This window comes from Callorhinus ursinus, unplaced genomic scaffold (genome assembly GCF_003265705.2).
Source record: "Callorhinus ursinus isolate GAN/ISIS: 27379988/994484 unplaced genomic scaffold, GSC_fseal_2.0 scaffold2, whole genome shotgun sequence".
NCBI lineage: Eukaryota > Metazoa > Chordata > Mammalia > Carnivora > Otariidae > Callorhinus > Callorhinus ursinus.
Window position 1 is genome coordinate 73,413,894 of NW_027397064.1, and position 11,902 is coordinate 73,425,795.

At 35.9% G+C, this 11,902-nt stretch overlaps 1 pseudogene; it reads right to left on the reverse strand.

Moving 5' to 3' along the window:
• Positions 1–8,480: 8,480 nt before the first annotated feature.
• Positions 8,481–8,655, reverse strand: LOC112813134 (U2 spliceosomal RNA; annotated as a pseudogene).
• Positions 8,656–11,902: the final 3,247 nt, after the last annotated feature.

Below are 11,902 nucleotides of genomic sequence, written 5' to 3' on the forward strand. Positions count from 1 at the left end.
TAATTATTCTAAACACCTGGGCTTAGTGGCGTTTACTTTTTCACCACTTCTTCATTCATTATCTGTGTTTGATGTCGAGTATAGAGAAGCTCACATGACAGAACTAATTTTGGATCCATGTTGTCCATGTGTTTTGTTTTTGCTATTTTATTTGCTCTGTATTTTTTTATTGTGGAATTTGATTAATTTTTTAAGAAAGAAAGAAAACTATGCTGGCTTAGCTGTTGTTTCTCAAAATCCCATCATAATATTTTAAAAAATAAATCTACTATTATACTACTATCATTTTCATAATGTTTCAATATCTTTTGCAGTTGAACAAACTGACAATGATCGTGCCCTACCATGAAATTTGTGATGCCTTCCTTCGGTCATGATCCAAGTTCATTTTGCACCACTTCATTCCTCTGTCTTTCTTTGTCCACTGTCCTTTTTCAGTTCCTCACACACAGCATGCCAACTTTCAGGCCTTCACACATGTGTTATCTTGGCAAATTGCAGTCTTTCTTTTCTCAGTCCTCTGCTCCAAACCTTACCTGCATACACATGTGCACAAACACGTATTTCCCATACAAGGGTGATTCCTTTTTGCCATTGCTTTCTGACAAACCTATATAGTAATCTCCCACCGCATTATTTCTATCATTATGCCCTGTTTTCTTACTCAGTTTTGCCTTCATTATATTATCACATTTTTAAATCATACAATTATGGGTTTTTTAAAATCTGTTTATCTGTCCCACATTCCAAAATGGAGCCTTGTAAGAGTAGAGACTGTGCATTTTCTAGCACAGTATGTGGTACATGTGAGTTACTCAATAAATATTTCTTAACTAAAATAAATCTTTATTTCTCGCACAATATAATGCCTGTTAAAGTTGGTTGAACCCTTATCCAACAGACTACAGGTGCAATGAGAATAATCAAAACTTGCTGCAAATCATAGCAATCTACTGTTCAAATTCCCCTCCCATCTCCCCATTCCCATATTCCATGGTTATGAGGACCTTGAATTAAATTCCTAGGACTCCCGTTATACAAGTGTGTGAACCAGAAGCATATTTTCTTTTATGTAGTGCAGGCAGGAGACAGAAATACTCCAGCATATGCTACTGCTATTCTCTAATAGGCTTTTGGAAGCATCACCTTTATAGCATGCCAATAGCTAGGAACACCACACGGGCTCTGCTCTGCAGATATCCTGGTCCTCTGTTCAATGACCTGTACCCACATCGGCAGCCATCGTTCTTACTCTGCCCTTACTCAACTCAGGCACTTTCTACTGGGTTCAGAAGACTTGTACATAGATGATTCTTAATTGTACTCTCTTTTTCAACCAAACTTATAGAATATTTCTCTCTTTTGAGGAATTTAAAGAATGTCACTGGGGCTGGTCCAAAAAGTCTGTTTAAGTGGTACCATTGTGTTTTGACAGCTTAGTAATGCTCAACGTCCTTAAAATGTGTCTTCTTACTACCACAACTGAGTACTTTTTCTACAATCCTGATGTGAGTTCTCAGGACTTGGAATAGCTTTTATCTATATTTTTGTAATTGTTAAGTGTTTTGCTTTTATTCTTCTTTTTAATCTTAACATTGGTATACTCTAGGTCTAATCAAGATTGCCAAAACCCTTCATTTTACTCAGGGGAACGTAGGGTCTTCAAATAAGTCTATATTTTTATCATTCACATTGGCCTTACCTCAAGTGTCTTATTTTTGAGAGGCAGACCTGTACTTTGGTGACAAATAACTTTTAAAAATAAGGTCTTATCACGAGCTTGTTGAGGGATATTGTTTTCCCTTGGATTTTGATCTAGAGATATTTTGTCTGTGGATGTATACATATGCTTCCAGATGAAAGGTTACAATCCAATATGTTTTCTCTTTTCTTTTGTTCCAAGAAAACTAAGAATAAATTTCAGTGCCATGTTGTAGCTATCAATTTATCTTCAAGTGTTTAGAAACATTTACTCCTTCTGTTTTCTATAAATGTATTTCATTTTGGTTAACCCCTTAATTTATTCTTCCAACGATGTGTTTTTTTAAGAATTTTTAAAAAGATTTTACTTATTTATTTGCCAGAGAGTGAGAAAGAGAGAAAGCACAAGCAGAGGGAGTGGCAGGCAGAGGGAGAAGCAGCCCCCCACCCAGAGCAAGGAGCCCGATTCAGGACTCAATCCCAGGACCCTGAGATCATGACCTGAGCTGAAGGCAAAAGTTTAACAGACTGAGCCACCCAGGTGTCACACCAACAATGTGTTTTAAGCATGGGTTACTTAAAGTCCCCTTAGAAATGGATCACTTGTAAACCATACACATGTGTGCGTGCTCGCACACACACACACACACACACGCACACACACGCACACACAAATACTTAAGAAACTAAGGCACTGGCTAAAAGATAATAGTGACATTAGCAGGAATTAATACATTTTTTGATTTAGAAAAATGGAAGTTATTTCCCCTTCACATATTAAGGAGTAACATTAACTAAATTAATTAAATTCCATGTAGATAATTGCAAATACAGAGAAGATATGAACAAGTCAATGGTTGGATAATATGATGATTTTAGTGCACTTTAATGAGGACAGTAGCATTACAGAAATCAAATAAAAGAAAAAGTAAGAAAAATATGGACCAATTTATAAGAGAAAAAGAATGATAATTAAGAAACTTTAAAGCTTTAAACTATAAAAATTTTATCAGAAGAAAAGAATTCAAAAGATTTTTAAACCACATCTTTTTTCACTGCAATTTTGAATTATATTTTTTTCCTCTCTGACGGATAGTACCAATCAGCTGCATTATAAATTTGAAAACTTCATGTTTAAAGGAAGAAATTGGACAGAAACATTTTGTGAACCCAGACATGAAAGCCATCAAAGAAAACTCTAGTGGAACAGTACAAGATTACCAGTTTCTCAAGGCTCTGTGAGACCCAAAGAATTTTCATAGGTTTTTATGACCTGTAAAGATCAAAGAGCATCTTAAAAATTCTAAAAGAAGAAACCTTGGGTCTTGTGCTATTCGCCCTAATATGACTTATTTAAATCAATATGTGATTAGACATAACGAAAGTACACCAAAATTCTGCATGAATTAAATTTTCAGCTGCATCCATTTTTATGTGTGTGCACACGTTTTGTTAGGGAAAGGGAAATCCATAATTGTGTGTTATTTGAATCAAGATGAGCAGAATATGATTATTCAGAAACACAGATCCACTGTTGTTTTCCTCTTTCCTCTTATTAATTCCCTGCCAAGAACTTAGAGTTTAAACCTTTTTATGAGCCCACAATTAACTGACTTTTTTTCTATTCCTCTGCTTCATTTCCCCTTCCCACCAGAATGATGCATTGATGAGTAGTGTTCTAAGTCCCCAGGAGATTCAGATGGTAAGTAAGCATCCTGTGCTCACATCATGGATCAAAATGTCAGGAACCAGAAACTGATCAATCAACTTACTAACTGCTGTTAGTTTCTCTGAAGCAAAATCATGCCAGCTTTATTCAAATACTCCCACATGAACCATCACTAAAGATAGAAACATGCTATCATTATTAAATGCACCTTAAACATATCTTTACTAATATTTGGGATACACATGCAGATTAGAAGAGTATACAATTTAGAATACTCACAGTTGCAAATTGAAATAAAAAATGGAAATGTGCATAATTATATTGTCCATATGGCACAGCAGCAGTATGATTTTATAAGATTAAATCTTGTATGGGGATGAGAAATGATAAGCCAGTGTTATTATTATGAACCACACAATAACATATGGGATGTGGGTCAATAGCATCACTCTAAACCAACCTTAGAATTTCATAAGCCACTGAATGTTGCAGATGGAAGCTATTATTCATTCCACCTTCCTGACATGATGAGAGATAATGATAAAAGTTTAGAAGTAAAATTAAAATGAAGACAGCTAAGCCTCCCTGTACTCTACTGGCTACAATTATTAGTGATGTGGTGGTTGCAGAGGCCAGAGGTTCATATCAATCACCAGGCTATGACAAGATGACAGTACATTAATTCTAACAAAAATTTAATAGGTATCTAATTTTATAATTTAAATAGTAAAAACAATGCTCCTATAATCCTCCTTGTAAGGAAGATCCTAAAAAGAAGAAAGCATGACAGATTATCTAAATATATAGGTGACATATGCACCAAATATACATTTAGGACTAAACCAATTAGAGTTAAGGACTAACTAATTTCTTCCTAGTTACTTCACTTAGCATAATATTTGTCATTTTTCTTAAATTTTTATACTTTGGATCCAGGTGGCAGGATACAATTTGAAATTGATCAGATGATTCAGCATGCTAATGGAGTCAATTCTCCCTAAATTGATCTAGGGATTTATCACAATTGTAATCAACTCCCTCCCAGCAAGATTTTGGTAGATATAGACAAGGTCACTTAAAAATTTATATGGAAAGACCAATGAACTAGTATAAGGAGTAGATTGGCCAAAACAATTTTAATAAAAGAAGATCAAAGATGGAGGAATCAGGCTACCTAGATTTAGGTCTCACTGTACAGCTATAGTAAATATGAAAGTACAGAATTGGTAAAGGGATGAACATATGGATTGATAGAGCAGAACAGAGTCCAGAAACAGACCCAAACAAATATGGCCAGTGATTTTTTTTAAGTATAAAGGCAAATAAATGGGGGGAAAAAAGATTGTCTTTTTAACAAATGATGTTAAAATAGTGCAAAAAAAGAACCTCAATTTCAACATGATACCTTATATAAAAATTAACTCAAAATCAGTTATAAATCTTAGTTTAAAATATAAAACTAAAGAAAAATACATTGAAGAAAACTTCATGCCCCAGGGTTAGGCAAGAACTTCTTAAACAAGGTCAAAAAATTTGCCCCGCTTAAGGTACTCTTTTTTTTTTTTGTTTGTTTGTTTTTTGTTTTTTTAAATTTTTTTATTGTTATGTTAATCACCATATATTACATCATTAGTTTTTGATGCAGTGTTCCATGATTCATTGTTTGTTCATAACACCCAGTGCTCCATGCAGACCGTGCCCTCCTCAATACCCATCACCAGGCTAACCCATCCCCCCACCCCCCTACCCTAGAATAAAAAGAATGTCAGGAACTGGTAGAAGATATTTGCCAATCACATATTTAATGAAGAATGTGTATCTAGTGTATATAAAAAATACTTAAAACTCCACATTAAGAAAATAAATAGCTCTTGGGGCACCTGGGTGGCTCAGTCGGTTAAGCTCTTGACTCTTGATTTTGGCTCAGGTCATGATCTCTGAGTCCTGGGATTGGGCCCCACATCCTTTGGGCTCTGTGCTCAGCCAGGAGTCCGCTTGTCCCTCTCCTTCTGCTCTTCCTCCTTCCCTCTCTCTTTCTCTCCCTAAAATAAATAAATAAAATCTTAAAAAAAAAAGAAAAGAAAAGAAATAGCTCAGTTAAAAAATGGACAAAAGCCTTGAATAGACGCTTGACTGAAGAGAATAAATGAATGTAAAATAGTACTTAAAATTATATCCGTCATCATTAGATATTCAAGAATTACACATTCAAATAATGATGAGATACTATTTACCTAATAAACTCATTAAATAATATATTTATATTGCTTATATATATATATATAAGTACAACATACATGTTGCTGATAACAGGAAGTGTTGGTGAGGATTCACAATAAGAACTCTTTTATATTGCCGGTGGGAATGCAAAATGAGACAGCCATCCTGGACAGGAGGATGGCAGTGTCTTAGGAATTTAAATCTATACTTACTCCATGACCTAGCAATCTCAGTCCTAGCAATTTACTCAGAAGGATTAAAAATCAATGTTTATACAAAAACCTGTAAATTAATATTCATAACAACTCTATTTACAATTGTCAAAAACTGGAAAAGACAAAGGTCTTTCACAAGCGACTGGATGAACTGTGCTATATTCATACAGTGGGCTAATCCTCTGAAATAAAAAGTAGTGAGTTATGCATCCACACAACTTGGATAAATCTCAAGGGAATTACGCTGAGTAAAAATGTTCTCAAAGGTTGTATATTATATACTTCCATGTATTTGACATCCTGAAAAAGACACAACTATAATGAAGGAAAAGAAATTAGGGGTTGATGGGGTGCCTGGGTAGCTCAGTCAGTTAAGCGGCTGCCTTCAGCTCAGGTCATGATCCCAGGGTCTTGGGACTGAGCCCCAGGTCGGGCTCCCTGCTCCGTGGGGTACCTGCTTCTCGTTCTCCCTCTGCCCCTCTGCCCCTCTGCCCCACTCGTGCTCTCTCTCTCTCTCAAATAAATAAATAGAATCTAGGGGGAAAAAGGAATTAAAGATTGCTAAAATTGAGGAGTTGAGGGAGAGTATGACTGCAAAGGATAGTAGAAGACAGTTCTGCAGGAGAGGCCATGAAATCATTCTGAATTCTGATTATGGTAGTCATGACCACACAAACCTACGTATATGTTAAAATTCATAACATTCTGCACCAACAAGTGCATGTTAATGGTCAAGAAAATAAATTAAACTCTGAGTATAAAGGGGAATAAATTTCTCTTCTCTTCCATTCCAAAAGATTTCCTCCTGCATGTTTCATGGGATACTTATTTTCAAATATTGTGAACAATTTGACTTCTACACTTTGAGACACTCATAAGGTTTGTAACTAAGAGGATAACCTAATCATCTTAGCATCATGAAAGATAATATAGTAAAATGTGGATGGATGGTGTGGACGAATAGGTAACTAACATCCTCTGAATGCCTAAATATCAGGAACTTAAACTGAAAAGTTTCTGTTCCAAGTAATGCTTCAAGAATATAAGCAGCAAGTACTCTATGGAAGATTGTATTTTCCAAATATGGCTACAATATCTCCCATGTCATTTGCTCTTCAACTTGCTACTTTTGCCTGCAAAGGTGGCATCCATCTCTCTAACCCCTTAATCAAGCCTGAACAGGCCTTATTATTGTTATAATCAATAAAATATCACTCAGTTCCAGATATGGTCCCTAACAGCCCTGGCAGCTTCTGCTTCCTGTCTGGTGGGGCCTTCTGATAATGCTAGTCTGAGCTGTTACTTGACACAAACCCATGAGAGATCTCAAACAAGAATTCTCCAGCTAAGCCAAAAATCACAGAATGCTAAGAAATAATTATAAATTGTCATTGCCACTAAGTTTTGTTAGACTATAATAGGTAACTAGAACATACTCACTGCCTCCAAAGACATTATGCAAATGTATACAACTAAATGTGTTACCTACAGCTAACTCCTATAGGTCCAGCCTATAGAAGAATCTGGAAAGATGAAGAGAAATGAAGAAGTCTCCAAAGAGGCCAATGAGAGGACTTCATAAGTATTCTCAGGAGTTTGCTGTGGGCAATAGGAAGGAGGTAGGTATCTACCTCAGTATGAGCAAAAATCCTAAGGACCAAGCAGCTTGAGGAAATAGCCTGTAACAACAGAGTAAGGGACTGTGAAAGGGAAACAGCTATCCTCTGACCAACAAGAAGTAGAATATTTGTGTTTCGGTTGCGCTTGATGTCTGAATATCTGGAGGAAGGGCAGGATGGAGAGAGAGAGAGTGAGACACTCGCTAAAAAAATGAAGCTGGCCCCATAAATGCCTGCCAAGCCCAGGGGGTGTCTCTGCTAACCACAGCCAATAAAAAACCCTTTATGTCTTGGTATCTTGGCCTTTTTCCTCACTTTTGCTGTGACACAGTGGGGAGTAATAGCTAATGAGGGTGAAGGAAGAGCGGGGCCATCTCAAGAGAGAACATGCTTAGTGCACTCTTCGTCCACCCCCACCCTGTTTCCACGTTTCCATCTCAAGTTCCTGCCATAACCAAATCTGAGCTAGGGAAGGAAGACGATTTTAACTCTAAGGAAACTCTGGAACTCTGGTGATTGTGTGGAAGACACATTTTAACTGTGGAAATGAGAGTAGTTTTGCATCTTGAAATTCTGAAGGGGATTTTTTTTTTTTTTTTTTCATTTATCTGAGAATGACCAGAAAGGCTTTCTTAGATTTCACCCCTGGGTCAGGACACACTGTGTTGATACAGACAGGGGATAAAGTCTTTTTCTGTTCATCTGATGAGTCTCACTTGTTTATGAGTTTGGTTACAGCTGGTATGTTCCAGGTATAGTGATAAATTGTCCATTTGGTTTTCAGAAACACCCAGCAGTGTAGTCATTAATATCTTCTTGAGAAAAATTGAAGGTTGGGAAATTTAATGACCAAACTTTTATAATTGGAGGATAGGAACGCACAGTGCAAGAGTTCCCTCCCAAGTCATGGAGTAGGTCTGCTCATCAGCTGCGGCTTCAGGCATGCCCTCTCCGAGCACTCCAAGGGAAGAAGACAGGCAGTGAGAATGGCCTCTTGTGAAATCATGCCTATTTGTATTTAAGATCCTTATTAAAATGAATACTACTGCTCTCAACTGGGAAAATCCTTTGCTTTCAGCCTTGCATCTGTAAGAATGGCGACTCATTCTTGAAATCCAGTCATTGAACATTTTTTAAAATAATAAATTTTGAAAAGAAAATTAAATAAAAACTTTTTAAAAAGTCTTTCGGATTACTACACTGGATCTTAGCCAAAAGGCCGAGAAGCGATAAAAAAGTCTTTTGAATTACTTTCTTTAACCATGGTTTTTAGGTGTGGGATATTATACTTCTCGCCTATTTAGACCTAATTAATGGTGCCTTTTTGAAAAATTCTTATTCAATTTTTAGAAATATCTTTCCCTATATTTAGTATACATAATAACTTTATATAACTTTATATTTTAAAGCAGCCTCTCCTCATTTATAACTTGCCATTGAATGCATTGGGTTTTTTTGATGGTCATGTGTATATCTAAGAGATATGTGATTTCCATATGATATTTAGCCTAATAAAACCTCACACGCTTTGTAGCCAAAGTGGTGTAATTTAATGACACCATTTCTGGTCACCGTTAAGCTTCTTTATGCTTCTTTTCCAAGTTGGAAAGTTTATTTGAGTAGATTTTTATTCAAAAATTAGTGCCAAAAGACAGAATGCATATATTCCTTAAACATTCACATTTGCCCTTATTCACATAAGGTGTACCTGACTTCCGTAAAGTACTTCCTTGAGAGCAGAGATACAGATGGACGTGGGCACACAGGTGAAAGGCAGGGCTCTGGGCACTGAAGAAGGCACTTGCCAGGGACCACGAACTTAGCAGGCTAGATTTTGGAAAGTCATCTTCAATTCAAAATATTGCTGATAGTTTTGAAATTTTTGGTGGCTAACATTAAATTTCTTTAAAAAATCTTCTCCCTCTTTTAGCTTTATTTCTCTTATTCCCCCCTCCCCTTTTTTTGGTATTATTTCTGTTTCTTACCTTTGCCTCAAGCCCGTGGTTAATAGTAACAAGCCCCCGACAGTCACTGAATTCCAGGAACTCTGCATCAAGCTCATTAAACTTGTGAAGTTGCTTTACAAGTTTTAACTTAATTTCTTTTTATTTTCATAAAAAAATAGGCACTTGAAATAGATTTTGAGAATTTCTACAGTAACATTACAGAGTAATCATCTTGGTTTCTCAATTATAAAATGTATTTGATTTCCCTTACCTGCTTAATTTACCCAGTAATTGTAGGTGGCTTATTTGTAATAACAGAGGGAAAAAAATAATAAATTACCTTTGTGACATCTTTCATTCTGTCAACTAATCCTGACACTTGCTTTAAAAGGCTTGATATGCTTCTCTGTGGGATAAGTTTTGCAAAATTATCTCCTTAATCAACTTAATTGGATTTTCTCTAAAACTGTCATATAGATTTTCTTTCTAACACAGTATAAGTATACCCTGCCTCTTAAGTGGATAAATCTAAATAAATTCTTAGTTTCTTTTACATAAATTAATATGTGTGAATAGTTTAATTTTGTTAAACACAAAAGACAAAAATAGAGTATTTTTACAATTAAAAGTTTTAAGAGAAAATGTCAAGAAGATCTTAATCACTATTGTCTAAAAATAAAATGTTTCCTTTATTCATCTACTACATTCTTAACTACAGCTGGTAGGATATTTAGCATTAAAACGTGAGATTAAAAAAAATCTCTGAATAGATACTGTATGTCATTTTTCAAATAACTACCTAAAATTATTATAAGAATTTATGCTCTATTTAACTTTTATTGGTAAGTACTAGGAAAGAAATAGAAGGAAAAAAGGAAAAAGTTTCCTCTTTTACATGAGAAATTTAAGTCTAAAAGCCATGCTAAAGCTGTAGAGCTAAAAATGAATAAATAAAAGTCATGACTTTGGCTCAGCTGTCAGTTACTGGGCAACCGGAAAACAGATTTAGTCAACAGGAAAGCTGAAAATCCTTTTTACACCATAGCAAAACATTTGGAAAAACAGCAGAAAGATAACAGATAAGTTTTAGATAAATGGAAGGCTTACAAACTCCCTACTGAAGTGTATAATCCTAGATGTTGGAAAAAAGAGTCAACATTTGGCATATGTTGGCTTCTTCTTGATGCCAGCACAATATTTAGGAAAGCAATGAGGTGGGGAACAAACTAGCTCTTCTGCAAACAAATTGAGGACAATATAGAGAACCCAGAACTTAAGCTCTTCCCTGGTGGGAATGCCAATTGTTCCTGCAAGCCCAAACAGCAAAATATGAAACTGAAAAAGACTTTGAACAACAAAGACCCCAGAGAAGAACCAAAAAAAAAAAAAAAGGGGGGAGAGGGATAGGGGGGGCTTTGAGCAATAAAAGCCCCTGAAGAAACAGCCAACAAAAGGCCCTCAGTTTTGTGACAAATACACAGATAAATAAATAAGAAAAGCGTGCTCTCTCTAGTCAATCTTATGGTTTCAGATGGTTTCAAGGTAGCTGCCATTTAGCAGGCAGAGAAAGAAGCAATGGCACAAAATAAGCAAAGAAATAAAACAGGCTTAAGAACTATTTCCAGAAAATAACTGGGGTTGTGGTTATAATTACATAGAAATGTATAGAAGCAGTAATGTTGAACACTATTAAGATTTCAAAACTATTTATTGAAGTATAGAGAAAAATGCACAAATTATAAGCTTGAAGTTTAACACAGTTTAAAAAATCCCTGTATAACAATCCCACAGGGTAAGAAAAATCATGTTACCTGAAGCATAGACATCTCCATGCCCATATTTCTGTAAATAAAATAAATGAATATTATCAAATATATCTTGGGATATCTTTTTATTGGAATAGTTTAATTTGGTGTTACTTATATCTGTCCCCTCATAATAATTTTCTAATAGGTGTGCTTTGAAAGGAAAACTTGACGGGAACCTGGGTGACTCAGTAGGTTAAGTATCTGCCTTCCACTCAGGTCATGATCCCAAGGTCCTGAGATGGAGCCCCGCATCAGGCTCCTAGCTCAGCGGGGAGTCTGCTTCTCTCTTTCCCTTTGCCCCTCCCCCTCCCCATGCTCATCCTCTCTCAAATAAATAAATAAAATCTTTAAAAAAAAAAGTTTTGAAAGGGAAAACTTGATGTTTTCTCTGGTTTGCCTTTTTCTTTTTAAGATTTTATTTATTTATTTGACAGAGAGAGGGACAGTGAGAGAGGGGAGACAAGCAGGGGGAGTGGGAGAGGGAGAAGCAGGCTTCCCGCCAAGCAGGGAGCCCGATGTGGGGCTCGATCCCAGGACCCTGGGACCATGATCTGAGCCGAAGGCAGACGCTTAATGACTGAGCCACCCAGGCGCCCCTGATTTGCCTATTTCTATATAAGACAAGGTTGTTTTGATTAAAAAATTATATATATATAAGATATATATATATATATTTGACGAGGATGATAAGACCAGTTAGACAAAATTCGTAGGTATGTATCCT